This window comes from Pristis pectinata, chromosome 1 (genome assembly GCF_009764475.1).
Source record: "Pristis pectinata isolate sPriPec2 chromosome 1, sPriPec2.1.pri, whole genome shotgun sequence".
Taxonomy (NCBI): Eukaryota; Metazoa; Chordata; class Chondrichthyes; order Rhinopristiformes; family Pristidae; genus Pristis; species Pristis pectinata.
Window position 1 is genome coordinate 52,780,344 of NC_067405.1, and position 18,862 is coordinate 52,799,205.

Genomic DNA, 18,862 nt, shown 5'->3' on the forward strand with positions numbered 1-18,862 from the left:
TGTTTGTAATGTACGTAAATGATTTGGATGCTGATACAGGGGGCATGATCAGTAAGTGCACAGATGACATGAATATTGATATTGTTGACAATATGGAGAGTTGTCAGGCTACAGGATGATATTAATGTCTTCGTGAAATGGGCTGAAAAATAGCAGGTGGAGTTTAATCCTGATAAATGTGAACTGATATATTTTGGGAGAACCAATCAGGCTAGGACAGAATGGTAAGGTCCCAGGGAGTACTGAAGAACAGATGGACCTTGGCATGCAAATAGCATTACGCTAACTGCTACCCTAGATATGATTGTGGTTTCTAAAATTATGAAGGGTAGACTGCGAGAAACTTTTCCCTTTATCAAAGGTGAATAAAACTGGAGGACATAGATGACAAGAGCCACCTCCACTGAAGCTCAGGCTAAAAAATAGTTCGGCACCTGTGGAGACACAGTGAATGGGAGGGACGCAGCAGAGTAGCAAACCTTTTGTTTGGGGATCACCACTGTGGACCTCTGTAGTACATGAGGACTAGGATGTTGTGTAAGGCAGAATAGGTCTTATACACTTGAAGGTCTTTGTGTTGCATGTTTTGCCAGTGTTGAAGGCAACCTGGGGTCTAAAGGGGATCAGTAACATCTGGTAGTTGGGGAGGAGGGTTGAAATCTGGATTTTAAAGATTGACCTATGTGCAAGAAAGAGCATTCACTTTGCTTAAAAGATTTTCATTCTATCAGATTAACAGCAACTCTTCTTTCACCTGCATTCTAGTTGTGATTTTCACACAGCCTCTATACCTCTCTTGGCAATTGGATCCTCGACTTCCCCACTGGGAGACCCCAATCAGTGCAGATTGGAAACATTATCTCCTCCTCACTGTCCATCAACACTGGCACACCTCAGTTAGCCCCCTGCTCTATTCTCTATACCTATGTCTGTGTGGCTAAGCATAGCCCCAATGCCATCGACAAATTCACCGATGACACCACTGTTGTTGGCAGAATCACGTATGGTTATGAGGCGGCGTAGAGGAGTGAGCTGGGTCAGCTGGTTGAGTGGTGTCGTAAAAACAGCCTTGCGCTCAACATTGGAAAAACCAAGGAACTGATTGTGGACTTTAGAAAGGGGAAGTCAGGTGAACACAAACCAGTCCTCATTGAAAGGTCTATGGTGGAAAGGGTGAGCATCTTCAAGTTTCTGGGTGTCAACATCTTGGAGGACATATCCGAGGCCCAGCACACAGATGCAACCATGAAGAAGGCACATCAGTGTCCCTACTTTTTTAGAAATTTAAGGAGATTTCGGCATGTCATCGAAGACTCTGACAGACTTCCACTGATGTACAGTGGAAAGCATTCTGACAGGTTTCATCAGGGCCTGGTACAGAAACTCCAATGCACAGGAAGACAAGAGGCTACAGGGGGCAGTGGCCTCAGCCAGTTCTGTCATAGGTACAGCTCTTCCAACCATCGAAGAGATCTACAAGAAGCGATGTTTTATGAATGCAACCCTACCATCTGGGCCATGCCCTCTTCCCGATTCTGCCATTGGGCAGGAGATTGCTGCATTTAGAATATTACGCGCAATTCTGGTCACCTCACTACAGGAAGGACGTCGAGGCTTTAGAGAGGAGGTTTGCTCGGATCCTGCCTGGATTGGAGGGCATGGGCTCTTTTCTCTGGAGCGGCGGAGGCTGAGGGGTGATCTGTTGGAAGCGTATAATATTATAAGGGGCATAGATAGGGTGGACAAGCAATATCTTTCTCCCATTATTGAGCGATCCAATACCAGAGGGCATGCATTTAAGGTGAGAGGGAGTAGGTTCAGAACAGACGTGAGGGGTACGTTTTTTACTGAGAGAGTGGTGGATTCCTGGAATGTGTTGCCTGATAGAGTAGTGGAAGCAAACTTATTGGGGGCTTTTAAGAGGTGCTTGGATGGGCACATGAATGAGAGGAAGATGGAGGGATATGGGCATTCTGTAGGTAGAAGGGATTAGCTATGTTGGCACAACATTGTGGGCCAAAGGGCCTGTTCTGTGCTGTACTGTTCTATGTTCTATGAGATACAGGAGCCTGAAGACCCACAGCTCAAGGTTCAACAACAGCTTCTTCCCCACTGCCATCAGGTTCTTGAACCAATCTGAAAAACCCTAACATTACCTCAGACTATATCTTATTTCTCTCTCTCAACTTGCGCTAATGTTGCTATGTTTCTTTTATGTATATTTAAGTTTATGTTAACTTATGGTTGTCATGTTTGTAATGCATTGTGCTGCTGTTGCAAAAAGCTAATTTTCATGGCATTTCTCCCTTGTGTATGCATGCCTATGACAATAAACTTGAACTTGAACTCCTCAGTGTGCAATGGTAGAAGAGCCTTAAACTGTGGCCTTTCCCTCTGAGCCCTTGAGGCGGCTGTGGCATGCTTCAGTGCTCCCCTCAGCACAATGTCCTGAACCTTGGCAGGTGTCAATCTGCAAAACTCCATTGTGGACGGTACTTTGCACAGAGAAACCAACAGATTTCAGGCAGATCAAAGGGCATCTTTCACCGAGTTGATAATCTTCCAGCAACAGTTGGTGTTTGTCTCAGTGTGGGTCCCAGATCCCAGGCTGTCTGCCCACTGTAGCGCACAGAGTTCTGTTTTAAGCAGCTGTGTGGGATGGTGCTCAACGACGACTGCTGCATCCCTTTGTAGTTCTACTTGCAAGTGCAGATTTCAGAAAAAGATGGATGATGGTTTCATCCCCAATGTAGCTGACTTGAGGTAACTTGTGTTGACACTGAGATTCTGGATGTGCATGAAGGATCTAACAGGGAGACACATCTTGGCTTCCTCCATACATTAGCACATCAAACCCAAAAAGAAAATCCAGAAGTCCATGGAACTTGCAGTAAATCCACAGTTTTCTTTTGAAATTGTGAGACAATACCAGTCCGAAATCGAGTCCCAGACCAGCCGTCAGTTGTGGCAGAGCTTATGTGCTATAACGGGTTACAAAACAAAGTCGGGCAGCATCGCTGACAACAGCGCATCCCTCTCCGATGAGATTAACGCATTCTTATGCACATTTTGAACAGAAGGGGATTGGAATGTCACCACCCACCCCGACAGCCTCCAGTGCACCTGAACCCACAGACACCATTGTGGGCATAAGATCAGTCTTCTATAAAGTGAAACTGTGAAAAGCATCTGGCCCAGATGGTTTCTCTGGCCTTGTTCTTAGATCATGACACCAATTGGCTGGTCATGACACCAATTAACTCCAGCTTCCCAGACGACCTCGACCCACAACAATTCAATTATCACCAAAACAGGTCCATGGTGGACACCATCTCCCTGGTCCTACACTCATCTCTGGAGCATCTAGACAGTAAAGACACCTATGTTAGACTATTGTTTATTGTCTACAGCTCTGCCTTCAGTACTATAATTCCAAGCAAACTCACCTCCAGCCTCCTAGATCTGGGACTCAACATCTCCCTTTGCAACTGGATCCTTGACTTTCCGACCAACAGACTGCAATCAGTGAGGATAGGCAGCAACACCTCCACCATGATTATTCTCAACACTGGTGCCCCATAAGGCTGTGTCCTCAGCCCCCTACTCTACTTCCTATACACTCACAACTGCGTGGCCTGGTTCTGCTCCAACTCCATCTACAGGTTTGCAGATGATACCACTGGAAGGAAGGAGATAGAGAGGTTAGTGACATGGTGTCATGACAACAACCTTTCCCTCAATGTCAGCAAAACAAAAGGGCTGGTCAATGACTTCAGGAAGAGGGTGGTGCACATGCTCCTATCTACATCAACGGTGCTGAGGTTGAGAGGGTTGAGAGCTTCAAGTTCCTAGGAGTGAACATCACCAATTGCAACTGTTCACAATATACATTAACGATTTGGAAGAGGGGACCGAGTGTAGTGTATCTAAGTTTGCTGATGACCCTAATTTGAGTGGAAAAGCAAATTGTGCAAAAGATGCGGAGAGTCTGCAGAGAGATATAGATAGGTTAAGTGAGTGGGCAAGGGTCTGGCTGATGGAGTACAATGTTGGTAAATGTGAGGTCATCCACTTTGGAAGGAAAAATGGAAGTTCAGATTATTATTTAAATGGTGAAAGATTGCAGCATGCTGTTGTGCAGAGGGACTTCAGAGCCCTTGTGCATGAATCACACAAGGTTGGTTTGCAGGTGCAACAGGTTATCAAGAAGGCAAATGGAATGTTGGCCTTCATTGCTAGAGGGATTGAATTTAAGAGCAGGGAAGTTATGCTGAAATTGTACAGGGTACTGGTCACCTGAAGTACTGAGTGCAGTTCTGGTCTCCTTACTTGAGAAAAGATATACTGGCTTTGGAGGTGGTGCAGAGGAGGTTCATCAGGTTGATTCCAGAGATGAGGGGGTTGGCTATGAGGAGAGATTGAGATGCCTGGGTCTATACTTGCTGGACTTCAGAAGAATGAGAGGGGTTCTTATAGAAACATATAAAATTATGAAAGGGATAGATAAGATAGAGGCAGGAAAGTTGGTTCCATTGGTAGGTGAGACTAGAACGAGGGGACATAGCCTCAAGATTCAGGGAAGTAGATTTAGGACGGAGATGAGAAGGAACTGCTTTTCCCAGAGAGTAGTGAATCTGTGGAATTCTCTGCCCAGGAAAGCAGTAAATATATTTAAGACACATTTGGATAGATTTTTGCATAGTAGGGGAATTAAGGGTTATGGGGAAAAGGCAGGTAAGTGAAGCTGAGTCCACGGCCAGATCAGCCATGATCTTATTGAATGGCGGAGCAGGCTCGACAGACCAGATGGCCTCCTCCTGCTCCTATTTCTTATGTTCTTATTCTTATAGCCTGTTCTGATCCAACCGCATAGATGCCACAGCCAAGAAAGCTCACCAGCGCCTCTATTTCCTCAGGAGGCTAAAGAAATTTGCATGTGGTCTTTGACCCTCACCAATTTTTATTAATCTACCATGGAAAGCATCCTATCTGGATGCATCATGGCTTGCTATGACAACTGCTCTGCCAGTGACCGCAAGAAACTGCAGAGAGTTTTGGACACAGCTCAGCACATCACAGAAACCAGCCTCCCCTCCATGGACACTGTCTATACTTCTCGCTGCCTCAGGAAGGCAGCCAGCATGACCAAAGACTCCACCTACCCCTGACATTCTCTCGTCTCCTCCCCCCCCCACCGCCATCAGGCAGAACATACAAAAGCCTGAAAGCACGTACCACCAGGCTCAAGGATAGCTTCTATCATGCTGTTGTAGGACTATTGAGCAGTTCCCTAATATGATAAGATAATAATACGTTAAGAGGACTCTTGAACTCACAATCTACCTGTTATGGCCTTGCTCCTTATTGTCTACCTGGACTCCACTTTCTCTGTAGCTGTAACACTTTATTCTGCATTCTCTTATTGTTTTAGCTTGTACTACCTCAATGCACTATTGTAATGAATTGGTCTGTATGAACGATATGCAAGACCAGTTTTTCACTGTACCTCAGGACATGTGACAATAATAAACCAATTTACCAATTATGTTATTGAAATTGTACTGTGAAGTACAGTAGATGATTGTGTTATGTGATCTGATTAATTGGTCTACTGCTCTGCAAGACTAATCCAGATGCCTGTGCTTATTCACATTTTTTATGACTTAAATGTAAATTAACCATTCCTAGCCACTTTGCTCAACCTCCATTTTGTGATTCTGTCCTTCCCTGGGTTATATTTTTACCATCTCACCATGCCAGTGTATAATCTTCTGAACACCTCTGTTCCCTAGATTTTAATTTACTTCTCAAATCTCCTGACCCATCTCCTTTATAGGAATCTATCCCAGAGCTTCAGCAGTTACTCAGATCTACTCTCCTATTGTTTTAGGGTTAGCCTTTGTACTTTGTCATCCTTGATAATTTAGTCAGTTATGTTACTGGTCAATATCAGGGGCATCCTGGCTGGAAACTGACTTGGTCGTCCGATGGCTTCCATTACTGGTCGGTAACTCTCTTGGTTCATTAAATGGTTTCAATATAAAATCTTGGTGCTCTCCTCAATCTGGGCAACTGGTTTGTCTCCCTCCAGGAGCTGAATAATAGTCTCTGCAATCTCATCTGAAAGCACTTATCACTAGTTATACATTGGGTTAAGCTGGCTTTTCAAATTTCAGGGTCCTTATTACTCCCCACTGTTAAGCAACATGTTCTGTGTTATGATGCCAGTGGAGCTGCTGCTCAATTGGTTTCATCTCACATTGCACTTCACAGGCCAGTTTGTTATTTAGAATGAGTTGGTAAGTGACTTAATTGGGAGAGGTTGTAGAGATGATCTTTAATTGCCATACATGAGTATTCAGCTGTGAAAAAGTGGTGCAGCTTGTTTAGATCAACTCTGTCTGGAGGTTGAGCTGCATCTTTCTCTCTGATGAACATTTTCCCAATGGATTCCCAGTCAAAGTTGTAATTGCCTCATTAGTCATTGGCATCCTTGTTCTGAAACATCAGAGATCACTGCAGCAACTTCTTTGCACACAAGGATCCCGTTGCACACTTCATTTTTCCTCCTTCCAAATGCTGGGAGCAGAATCTTCAATTGTCTTTTTGTTTGGAATTCCCTTCCTAAGTATTTCAGCCTCTCCACTCCCCTGAATTCATCCCAAAAATTATCCTCTCAGCTGAATTCCTGGTCAACTCTCCTAACTTCACATTCATTCCCTACCATATTTTTGCTCCCTATGTCTTCTAAAATGTAATAATATGGTAGTATTTAACATGTCTATATACATGTATATGATTTAGTGTGTTAGTATTGTTTAATATGGTGTTCATATTGATTGTTAAAACCCTACTTACTGAGAGAAGTACAGGATATTGCCTAATCAAGGAATAGTCACCGTATTGACTCTGTGATAGACAAACTGTAGAGTCAGTGGAGCCGTACTGAACAATGGTACTAAGAGAAGATAAAGATGACATGTTTACTGACTAAATAGCCAGTTAGATGCCAATATTGATTAAATTAGTAAACAAAAATAATTAAGTACACTTGTGGACTGCGAAGCGTAACCAGTTGTGTGCAACTTGGACTTACTGGGGATCGAAAGAAAGAGAGAGAGAGAGAGAGAGATAGAGAGAGACAGAAAGACACAGAGAGACAGAGAGACAGAGAGAGAGTGAGAGAGAAAGAAGTTACCTGAAAAAGAAGTGAAGTAAAGAAGAGAGGGGAGTTGATCTATCTCTGCAACACATGTTACCAACGGGCAGCACACTCTTAACAAAAAGTATGGGACACTTCAGAATCAATGGAAATAATCACAGGGCAGGAAAGGGAAGAATGGATGCACAAAAAATTAATAAATATTGTATCAAGTTCTCTGGTTGTGTTAGATGGTTGAATATCAACATGTGGTAACTGCGTGCAGCAAAGTGATGAGCTGGGGGAAGTAGCCTGGGCCATACGTTTTGGCTGGTGGTGTTCAGGTAATCATAGGGACTGGGAGTGGGGAGGCATGCAGCCCAGAAGCACTTGGAATATGTGAAGTTTTGGGTGAGAGCAGAAGTTGCAAGATGTGGAAACATTGGGAGGAAGACAATGGATGTCATGGGGGGGGGGTAAGTTGTAGTTTGGATGTTGGAGTAGTGGGTGTGCGAGCACTGAGGGGGATTTCAGGACAAGTGGTACAGCTGGTAGAACCACTGCCTCACAGTGCCAATGAACCAGGATCAGACCTGATCTCAGGTGCTGTCTATGTGGAGTTTGCACATTCTCCCTGTGACCACATGAGTTTTCCCTGAATGTTCCAGTTTCCTCACAACTGCCAAAGATGTGTGGGTTGGTAGGTTAATTGGCCACTGTAAATTGCCCCAAGTGTGTAGGTAAGTGGTAGACCTGGGGGGAATGGATAAGAAACTGGGGAGAATACAAATCAAAATGGGATTAATTTAGGAATAGTGTAAAAGGGTGGTCAGTGGTTGGCGTTGACTTGGTAGGCCGAAGGGCCTGTTTCCATGCTGTATCTCTTTCTATAACTCTATCACTCTATGGCCAGTGGGAGGTGATATGATAGTGCTGTGTATAAAAATGAAACATAGGTTGGGATTGGGGTTAGCAGCCTGGTCACAATAAATGGAGGATAAGGGTGGCAAAAGGCATTAGGTTAGGGGCAAGTCAGTGCTCAGGAGTGGGAGATGAATGTGGTTGTAGTTGCATGGATGGGAAGAATGTGAAGGAGTCATTAAGGTTTTCCAGTATTAATCTAGGGGAAAATGGTATTTAAAGTAGACACTGTCAAATGTTTATTTTTACAGATACAAGCTTCCCCTGAACACTGGGAAAAGAGCTTTCAACAAATTCCCCTGCCTCTTTCAGAGTACAACCAGACCTTCCCCCACCAGGGAAATACTCAAACCTCTGACCTTGAATACAGAGATCCCCACCTCTGTTGCCAGGAAACAGCTTAAATGCTGTCAACGTCTTTAAAATAATGTGTTGAAAGCATTCTGATGGAATTTTGGCACAGGACTCCATAATGGTAACATCTTTTTTATATAAAGAAATATATTTGCATGTAAGGATGTGCCCTCTTCCAGGCTTTGTTCATTTGGAAGTATATCAAGTTTCAAGTTTAAGTTTATTGTCATTGGAATATATACCCAGGATGTAAATGCCATGAAAGTTACCTTTTTGCAGCAGCAGCACAGTACATTACAAATATAAGTTAACATAAACTTAAATTAACATACATAACTTAAATGACAAAATAAACCTAATAACATTACTGCATGTTGAGAGAAAGAAAGAAATATAGTCCGAGGTAGTTTTAGGGTTTTTCAGATTAGTTCAAGAACCTGATGGCAGTGGGGAAGAAGCTGTTGTTGAAACTTGAGGTGTGGGTCTTCAGGCTCCTGTATCTCCTGCCTGACGGCAGTATCGAGAAGAGCGCATGGCCCTCTTAATCGGCTTTAGTTCTCCACGTATATATAACTATTTATTTATTTATTTCCACAACCTTGCCTGAAGTAGAGTTTCTAAGTATTCCTACTGTAACATTTGATATATGTGGCCTTCATGGTTAATCACAAAACAAGGTATATTCTGCTTATCTATTTCCAATAATCTCATTCCTTTGTTGTAATTGTCATCAATGACAAAACCACCTTTTTTCTTAATGGTGAACTTGTACATACCTACACATACAACCATACAAAGCAGTAGGTCACTCAATGGTCCTTCAAGCCTGCTCTGCCATTTAATAAAATCATGGTTGGGATCTGATTGCAACCTTAACTAAACAGTCCTGTCTACTTATGTCCCCTTGAATATTAAGTATCTAACTGTCTCTCCCTTAAAAATATTCAAAGACTCTTCTTCCACCACCCTTTGAAGGAGAGAGTTCCAAAGACTCTGAAAGAACCCTCCTAGTGAAAAAGAAAATCATCTCTTCTCTGTTTTAAATGGCAACTGCTTATTTTTAAACAGTGACCCCTAGTTCTTGATTTTACCACAAGGTGAAACATCCTCTGCACATCTACTTTGTCAAGACTCCTCAGGATTGTAAATGTTTCAATCTCATTCCTCTAAATTCCAGTAGAAGCCTACCCTGTCAAACCTCTCCTCATAAGAAACAATTTAATTTAATGCATTTAACATGATGCATTGGATACTGACATATCTTCAGCTTCTAGCTCTCAAGGTTTACTCATAAGTGCACAAAAAACAATTAGGTTAGGAACTGTAGAAGATTTCTTGATGACAGGGTAAATTTCTTTATCCAGAGAGGTAAGAATGTGGAACAGATTATCAGAAGCATCTAAGGTACAGTTGAGGAGATGTGCACAAGGGGGAGAAATAAATAAAAAGATTTCATAACAAGGTTAGAGGAAACAAGGTGGGAGATGACTCATGTCAAATGTAAACACTAGTATGACCTTGTTAGGTCAAGCTGCTGTATTGGTGCTGTATGTACTTCAGCACTTTCTGGCTAATGCAAGCTGATAGCTCCTCAACAAAAGTAAAATTTAGTGGTCTGTGTAATCTTCTGTCAACTATTATTTTTTGTAGCATGTGAAAGATGAATAGTTTAATTCCAATAAAGTTGCAGCAATGTTTTGGAATATGATAAGGTTATGGAATTTCCTGCTTTACCTAAAGTACTTAATTGGCTGTAATGCCTTTGGCATTATCAACAGTAATGATAGGAATCATATAAAGCTGTGCATTTATTTATGATTTATTTCACAATGATTATTAGTAAAATTTGATGTTGGTAGCATTATTAAATGAATGCTATAAATTCAACCATTACTGATACATTTTACACTTTATTTTGCACAAGTTATTTGATTTTCTCTTATAGAATCATCTGTAATAAATGATATCACAATATATATTTAAGTATTTTTGTGCAGTAGCCTAAGGGTAATACACTTTACATTTGCTAGATAGAGTTTCTCAGAAACTGAGGTGACATGAGGAAAATCATTATAACACAAAGAATGTACTGCATAATGGGGTGTTAGATCCCTGGTAGCCTTAAGAATGGAATCAAATAAATAATTTGATAAAATATTGTATGGAAGGGGAGGGAAAATGAGACTAAGCAGATTGTTTTTCAAAGGGGCCAAGAACAGATCCTCTGTTATTTGCACTTCCATTTCAAAGATACTTAAATCCACTAGTTGCAATCAATCAAGTCCTGCTAATGATCCTCGACTATTTGTCTCATTTATTGATTTTGAAGATGATGGAAAATTACAAATCTTCCTGAATTATTTATTTTGCTATAAATAATAGCACACATGGGAAGATTTTCTCAGTATGCAGCTTGTAATAAAATAACCAATGTTTATAAGGAACACTCTGTGAATATCATTACATATCAGACACAACAAAGGCAACTCCCTTCGGCTACCACATAATTTATGTTCTGTTAGAATGAGGCCATCTATAAAACTGTAAGTCTCGAGATCCAATATCCCAGTGCTCAAATAAGTCTCAAGTTATGTTTATTCCCACAGTTTGAGTTACTAGTTTGGATCATCAATGGACACTTATTTCCATACACTATAAGTAGTAAAAGAAGCGGTGTCAGGAATGGCAAAATGACACTTACATTACAAGACTAGTAATCCAGAGACATATAATAGAGCTGGAGTTGTGCGGTAAAGTCCCATCAAAGCTTCTGGGCAATATAAATTCAATTAATTAGTTAAAGTAACCCAAACAAAAATGCTGATACAAGAGATTGTGGATGCTGGAATCTGGAGCAAATAAACTGCTGGAGGAACTCAGCAGGTTGAGCAGCATCTGTGGGGAGAAAGGAATTCTGATGTTTTGGATTGAGACCCTGCATCAAGATTTCAATTTCTTTCCCCTCACAGACGCTGTTCAATCTTCGAAGTACCTCTAGTAGTTCATTTTTTTTAAACAAAAATGTTATTAGCCCCACAATTGCCAGATTATTTTGATTAAGTATGGGAAGGAAATCTGCAAATTTTACCAGAAATAGTTTTTCTACATCTGCAGACCCATCCTCAGAAATGGCCAAGCAAGCCACTCACTTGTAGCGAACCTACCCAACAGCACAACAGCATTGTGGGAATATCTTCATCACATGGACTAATATAATTCAAGAAGGTGGTTCAGCACCATGTTGTCAAGAACAATTTTTGGGATGGGAAAAAAATATCTGGCTCCCGCCAGTGCTACCCATACCCAGTGAGACAATAAGCTTCCATTCAGAAAGTTTAGGAAGTTTATAACATAGAATTTGCTGCTTGAGTCAAAGTACTAAATATGCATCTAGTTGTTACTGAATCTGCATAAACATCTACTAATGGAACTGTGACAGACAGAAAAGCAAATATTAATGTTACAACAAGTTGATTTAACTCTCATCTGTATTAGTAATTTTCCAACAGCAAAGGAAATAAATTGTCAAGAGATTATAATATTTTCAATATACTGTGCCAGATAACAAGTAGCAGTCTTTATTACATGGACTAGCCTTTAATCAAATATACATCTGGAGGATATTAAAGTATGGGAGTGGGAATGACATCATTATTTGTGAGTAAGAACATTTGCAATGAATACCATTGATTCATTGACACAACAAAAAAAAACTTTATTAAATCTCTCTAATACAGTTTGTAGTTTAACAGGACATTCCGTTTTTGTAAGTATCATTGCCAACTCACTTTTTTCCTTGAAAAAAGTCCACATATGCTTTTCTCCTTTCTAATGTGGGAGGAGAGAGAAGGAATTTGAGATCAATGTAAATGCCCTCTTATCCTTCTTGGCTGAGTGCAGTCTACTCAGACCAGTAAAGAGGTTGAACCTAGAACATTTTTGTTTCCATGTGGTTTGGCATTACACTGCATAGGGGACTTACCGACTGCATTATTATCATGGTTCCTTTATAGTGGCTAAACATGGTGGTAACATTCATTAAGGCAATATCACCACGCAAATCACCCAGAGGAGTAGGGTTTCACTACCTACGGATCCCAAGTTGTTCCAAGCCATATGAAGAAATTATGGTCAGGCATCTCCCGCAGTAAAGGGTGATAAAATTGGAAAGCAAGTACTTGATAGACTGCACTTTCTAGCAGTTAAGCAGCAAGCCAATAGGAGATGGGCTCAATACACTCATGAGAAAATATTTTGTCTGAGAGTTGAACAAATAAATAAGTAAGATTGGTATTGGTATTGGTTTATTATTGTCACTTGTACCGAGGAACAGTGAAAAACTTGTCTTGCAAACCGATCATACAGGTCAATTCATTACACAGTGCAGTTACATTGAGTTAATACAGAGTGCATTGAGGTAGTGCAGGTAAAAGCAATAACAGTACAGAGTATAAAGTGTCACAGCTACAGAGAAATTGCAGTGCATTAAGGTGCAAGGTCACAACAAGGTCATAGTCCATCTAATTCTCAGGAATTAAGTGAACTTTCAGTGAAATACTGGGAATGTTGCCAACAGAAGTTTCTGATACCTTGTTTCAACAACACCAACAAATAAAACAAGGTATATTGAGCCTGGTTCTCAAATGCAGTTGAGCTGCAGAAACATCTGGACTTACCTGTAAGTCAATAGAATATAACTAAAATTGCTGGAAAGGTAATTAGTTTCCATAAATCACATCATTTAAGTTTACTTGCCCTTGGTGTATGGGTAGAAACAATTAAAATATTTGAAGAAAACTGTAGCCTATGGTCACAGGTAAGCTGTCAAACAGATATTGCATTTTGATGGTTGTTTGGTGCTGCCTTTCAACATAAAGGGCCTGAAGTCAGAGTTTCTCACATAAGCTGCCTTCAAATGGCCACATTGAACAGAAGTACTGCATGTTCTGTGAGCAGAGTGGAACTTGACATTTTCTGGCAAGTCAACCTGATCCACAATGATCACTTCCGTAGCAGTCTATTAATACATTCTCCAAAGCAAACTACTGTAATTATCTGAGATAACTATACAGCAAGATATAAGTGCTTTTCTCTCAAAAAAACACAGTGAAATTTTCTGAAAACATGACATCTTTAATGGCTTGAAGTAGCATCATGAGTTTACAAAGCACATTCCCCACTGAGGCCTTTCAGGCCATCTTTGAATGCCAACACACAATCATACACATTTCCAGCACAGTTGTAGGCCACTTGGCTCATTATGTCCTTGCTGATGGGTGATACAGTGGTTCAGCTAGTAGACCTATTGCTTCACCCCTCCAGAGACCCAGGTCACTCCTGAATTCTCGTGTTGCCTGTGTGGAATTTGCACTTCTTCTTGTGACCGCATGGGTTTCCCATCAGGTGCTCTGGATTCCTCCCACATCCCGAAGACATGTGGGTTGGTAGGTTAATTGGTCATTCTAAATTGCGTAAGTGAGTAGCAATATCAGTGGGGAGTTGACAACAATAATAAAAGGGATTTACGTAGAATTACAGGCTGTTGCTGGGTTACAAACACCTGACTTATGGACACCTGTACATATGATCGAGCTCCCATACTATTATTAGATTCAAAAGTCTGACGTACGTACATATGTTTGTTCTTACAAATGACGGAACTAGTTCCCCCTCTCCCTTTCTCCATTTTTAGTAATTGTTCTTTCTTATCAGTCTTATATGCTTTTGATGCCATTCGTGACAATACTGTGGAGATCTAGTCATCAAATCAAGTGATTTTGGTGCATTTTCCAACTTAAGGACAAAATTGACAAATGGATGTCTGTAAAAACAGAACCTGTTCATTACCTGGGGACACCCAGTAGTAGAAATGAGTGGTTGATAATCAATGTGCATTCATCTGGCCAAGGGGCTTGTTCCCTGCTGTACATCTCTCTGACTTTGAGAGCCATTTAAATATGCCCACTTCCCAGCACCGTTAGATAAGGAGTTCCAGGGCAACACCATCTATAGTGTGAAAACATCTTTTTCATCAAATTCTCTCTAATTTTTCTACCACAAAGATTCTCAACATTTTGGGGATGTGGATTCCATTTAAACCTTCATGCTGAAGTATAACAATTACATTGTGTTGTGTGAAGAATATAGAAAACTGATCAATGCTACAAGGAAATAGTATTGGTATTGGTATTGGTATTGGTTTATTATTGTCACTTGTACCGAGGTACAGTGAAAAACTTGTCTTGTATACCGATCGTACAGGTCAATTCATTACACAGTGCAGTTACATTGGGTTAGTACAGAGTGCATTGATGTAGTACAGGTAAAAACAATAACAGCACAGAGTAAAGTGTCACAGCTACAGAGAAAGTGCAGTGCAGGTAGACAATAAGATGCAAGATCATAACGAGGTAGATTGTGAGGTCAAGAGTCCATCTTATCATACTAGGGAACCATTCAATAGTCTTATAACAGCGGGATAGAAGCTTTCCTTGAGCCTGGAGGTATGTGCTTTCAGGCTTTTGTATCTTCTGCTCGATGCAAGAGGGGAGAAGAGAGAATGTCTGGGGTGGGTGGGTCTTTGATTATTCTGGCTGCTTTACTGAGGCAGTGAGAAGCATAGACAGAGTCCATGGAGAGGAGGCTGGTTTCCGTGATGTGCTGAGATGTGTCCATGACTCCCTGCAGTTTCTTGTGGTTCCAGGCAGAGCAGTTGCCATACCAAGCTGTGATGCACCCAGATAGGATGCTTTCTATGATGCATCAATAAAAATTGGTGCGGGTCAAAGGGGACATGCCAAGTATCTTTAGCCTCCTGACGAAGTAGAGGTGCTGGTGAGCTTTCTTGGCCATGGCAGCTACATGGTTGGACCAGGACAGGCTATTGGTGATGTTCACTCCTCAGAACATGCAAATTCCACACAGTCAGCACTAGAAGCCATGATTGAACCCAGGTTGTTGGAAATGTGAGGCAGCGGCTCTACTAGCTGTGTTTCTATGCCGCCAATTTTTCAATGTTCTCAATTGCCTCCTTCAAAGTCATTGGAACACGCCATAGTAGGTGTAGCAGCAGCTACTTCCCTCACCTAGGACTAGATAGTACCGGCCTTCTTGCTTCCCTTTTCTGCACATTCATCTGCAAGTTACATGGCTGAAATGATTGGTTTTGTTGAATCACAGAGCTCCCTACCCCTGAATGTCCATGTGTCACCTCAGTTGGGAGTAATTATGCCAGGTATTCAGTATTCCAATTCAGGCATAGCAACTAAATTTCATCACTTCACCAACGAGCTCTTCTGACACCGTGTCTCGGTACTTTTCTCTGACGTAATAATCAGTAATTCAAACTAAATGAAAGCAAAAGCTTGGCGAGCCAGGACCATTCTTACTGAGGCGTTTTTCAGTAGAGACAGACGGACTCAGGAATGTTCCACACTCTAAACAACATTTCAACAGCACAGTCTGCAGTTGGTTACATGGTTCAGTTCCAAAAGTGGTACCAAATGCTACATACATAGCAAAACCGGAAAAGGAAAATGGAAGTACTGGAATTCTACAAGAAGGGAAATTGGTACTCCCCACCGATTCATAGAAGGAAAAAGATCACTTACCACAGCACTTACCAAAAATACATATGACCCAGGAGTGACAACAGGAAACAATTTTCATGCATTCAAAGTGCAGAAATGGTGACTTTTAGCATTCACAATCTTTAATCCTCTTTTTTGTAGGTTTCCCAAGTGGTCGGAAATGTAAGCCTCCACAGTGGAAGAAAGAACACTAGAAATAGAAGCATGAGGAGGCCATTTTACCCTTCTTGCCTGCTCTACCATTCCACAGAATCGTGATTGATTCTTTACCTGTGCTCCATTTTTCTGCATTAACTGCACATCCCTTCATTCCCTCAATATCCAAAAATCGATCTCTTTTTTGAACACACCCAGCAGCTGCACCTGCACAGTCAAAGAATTTCAAAGATTCACCAGCCTCCAGATGTTGAAGTGTCTTCTCATCTCTATCCTGAATGCTAAACCCCTTGTCTTAAGACTATGACCTCTGGCTCTGGCACCTCAACGGAGGGAAACATCATCCCCACATCTAACCTCTCAAACCTCCGTAAGAATACTACATCTTTCAATGAGATCATCTCTCATTTCTATAAACTCAACAGAATATTGACCCAAAAACTGAAGATGCTGGAAATGTGAAATAAAAGCAGAAAATGCAATATACACTCAGTGGGTGAGGCAGCCTCTGTGGAAAGAGAAACAGTTAATGTTTCAGGATGAAGACCTCTCATCAGGGCAGATAAAGACTCTTCAGCCTGAAACATTAACTGCTTTTCTTCCCACAGGTGCTTCCAACATACAACATAGAACAGTAGAGCACAGAACAGGCCCTTCGGCCCACAATGTTTTTTTTGTTGCTTTTTGTTGTTTTTGCACTTTTAGTTTTTTTTTACATATAAGCCCAGTCTATTTAATCTGCCCTCATAGAATAATTGTTCCATCCCAGGAACCCACCTGGTAAAGCACACCTTTTCCATCACATTCTTCCTCAGGTTGGGGGTGGTTCAGCACTGATTTTTGACCCAAAATATCGACAATTCCTTTCCTCCTACACATGCTGCTTGAGCTCCTCCAGCAGATTGTTTGTTATACCAGAAACCTCATCAATTTTCTGAATTCCTTACATTGTACGGTCATCTCCAGAATCCACCAAATGCTGTCCTTGCTATGTGCCTCTAAATAGCAGTGCTGAAATTGAGTCCTGATCAAAATATTGTTAATACAGTGACTGTGTTAAAACGCTCTAACAGGATGCGTAAAATATTGGATCTGCTTCCCATGGCCCTATCAACCCCTGCCCATCCAAGCAACCTCTCCTCTCTATCATCCCAGGGAAGTTCAAACTCAGCCTTTGGTTACTTGGTGTAATCATTTGAAATTGAAAGCTACATATTAGACTTAGGTTAGTAACTACCTTCAACTGGGTTAAGGACCCTTTTGTTACGTTTACCCTCCTTACTATTTGTTATCCACCTTACCCCTCCTGCCTCCCCTCACCCCCACCAACACCTGTAGCAGGTGCTTCAAGGGAAAACCTCCAATATTTTACAGTACAGCTTGTTCTTGCCTCATTTCTTCAATGAATACTTCCAACTGTAGGTTAATACTTTGACACCTGTTTTTATCAGTAAAATTACTCAGCAATTCCTGATACAGTCTCTTTTTCTGCAGATGTCTAACTACTTCCTCATACAAGTGAGAAGCTGATATGTTTAGTGCTGACAAATTAACTCTTTTGGTTAGATGTGCAGATATTCTAATTTGTAATTTACTCCCCTGGTTAAAATGACAATATTTGGGGTTAGTCTCGCCAGAAATTTTAGCAATGCTCAATTAACTCTTATTGGTTCATTTACACCAATTTCTAGGATATTGTATTACAATACTTTCAAATCATTTCTCAATTGCACATGCATATCTGATGTAGGCAAGTGGATCATTTCAAGGAGCTCTGTTGAGGTTTATTTGTGGCAAAAGTTCTTTGTTCGTAGAAGTCTGACACCAATAAAGCATATAATCCTTATTTAGTTTTAAATTATTACTTATTATCCATCATTTGGAAAGAGTGGGTTGAGAATTTTATTTTGCAATGGATTCCTGCTCAAAATTTCCCTACTCTCACAATGGCATATAGGAAGTAAAATAAACAGAGCACAGGGTACAGAGTGCCTTTTGTAGCATTTCTAGTTCCTAGCACAGTGATTTCGAAAGTGCATTCAACCTTTTTTAATAATTGCAATTTAGTTCAGAGGTAGCACTCTCATCTTTAAATTGGTACCCTTAAAATCCATTCCAATACTTAAAGCATTACCAAAAGAAGGTGCAATAATGTAGATGAAATGTTTAACCAAGGATTCTGCAGAAGGAAGGAAGTAAAAGATAATATGGCATCACTCTACATATAGAGTAGGTACTGTGATGTCCTTTCAAACATTCCTCTTTCAGCTCACACCATCAAAGACAGAGTAACTGGGGGGAATGGACGTTCCCCAGATGGTTACAGAAATAGGGAATAGGGGAGAAATGGAAGGATTTGAACAAAAAAGTTTCAAAGTTGAGGGAATCCAGAAACACTGCCTAATTGAGTTGATTTTCACTTAGTTTTATTGGTTGTACTGTGACTGCTTTTTCACCATAGAGTTATAGCGACATGCAGCATTGAAACAGGCCCTTAAGCCCATCAAATCCATGCCAACCATCGACCGCCCATCTATACTAATCCTACATTGATCCCACTTTTATTCTCCCTATGGTCTCATCAACTTCCCCTAAATTCTGCCACTCAACAACACAGCAAGGAAAATGTACAGTGGCCAATTAAGCTACCAACTCACATGTCTTTAGGATGTGGGGAAAAACAGAGCATCTGGAGGAAAAC